The following is a 586-nucleotide window of genomic DNA, read 5'->3' as shown; positions in this document are numbered from 1 at the left end:
CCCGAGAGGCGAAGCTCCGGGCGTGGAGGGTCCCACTGGCCTTTCCTCCCCGCGCGCTCTCGGTTCGCTGCTCGGCCCGCTCCGGGGTCTGGGTTAAAGGAACAGCGGGCAATGGTAGAGCCAGGAGGCGGAGGTAGGGAAGGGATCTTGCAGGGGAGCCCACGTGTCTGTCCCCAGAGCCGAGCGGCGCAGCTGCAGTTGAAGGGTAGGGGTGCCGGGCAGCCGGGCTCTGGGACCGAACTTGGGGGAATCCCTGGGTTTGGTACTGTGGATAGATTGAAAGAGGGGCTGGGGTGCCGGCTAGTCCTAAGTGCTCCGAACAGGAGGCGCGCTCAACCCAAGGACCTGGGGGAAGGTGGGGGTGCGGGCGGGGAGCACACTTTCTCCTTGAGGCCGAGTTCGAGGGAAGGGGACCTAGGTCCCCTTCCTCGGTGGGCTTCCACTGCACGTATGCAGCCTGCTTTCTAGATGCTTTGGGGAGGGCAGTTAGACCACGGCCCGCAGCACGCGCCCAGGCGCTGGGGCTGGCCCGCGGTGTCGGGCGAAGGTTGACTGGTGGCTGGGCCGGGCCGTGCGCCGAGGAATG

General features: G+C 67.1%; 1 protein-coding gene across 1 annotated transcript in view; it reads left to right on the top strand.

The window, feature by feature from the left end:
- IHH (indian hedgehog) overlaps positions 1-586 on the top strand; it is a 7,273-nt gene that overhangs the window by 1,887 nt on the left and 4,800 nt on the right. The window lies entirely within an intron of this gene.

This window comes from Bison bison, unplaced genomic scaffold, assembly GCF_000754665.1.
Source record: "Bison bison bison isolate TAMUID 2011002044 unplaced genomic scaffold, Bison_UMD1.0 scf7180017864471, whole genome shotgun sequence".
Lineage (NCBI taxonomy): Eukaryota > Metazoa > Chordata > Mammalia > Artiodactyla > Bovidae > Bison > Bison bison.
This window is presented reverse-complemented; position numbering and strand designations above follow the sequence as displayed.